We start from the raw sequence: 376 nt of genomic DNA, 5'->3' as shown, positions 1-376 counted from the left end.
GGCGGACCCATGTGTGCCACCCAAATTGGAGATTTGTTGGTGCCCTGCCATTCTTCCACTGACCTTGGAGACACCAGACCATGTACCCACTGGCCTATGATCTCCCTGCTTCCTGCTTCACCTTTCTGAGCCCTTGGCCTGCAGCTCCTTGAGTCTGAAGAGGGATCAGCTAGAATTGGATTATGGCCTTGAGTTGGTCTGTGCTGGGGTGCCTTCTGCATATGAAATTGCTTCTCAATATACAGTTCTTTCTTGGACATAGATGAGTGTCATTGGTTTGTTTTCTAAACAACCTGGCCTAACAAAGAAAGAATATACAGAGTTACTGAACCAAAGAAAACTGGCTGATATTCAACAATTTCAAGAGCTACCATAC

This window comes from Echinops telfairi, unplaced genomic scaffold, assembly GCF_000313985.2.
Source record: "Echinops telfairi isolate 266 unplaced genomic scaffold, ASM31398v2 ScPeMD7_443;HRSCAF=831, whole genome shotgun sequence".
In the NCBI taxonomy this organism is placed as follows: domain Eukaryota; kingdom Metazoa; phylum Chordata; class Mammalia; order Afrosoricida; family Tenrecidae; genus Echinops; species Echinops telfairi.
Note: the sequence above shows the minus strand (reverse complement) of the source record.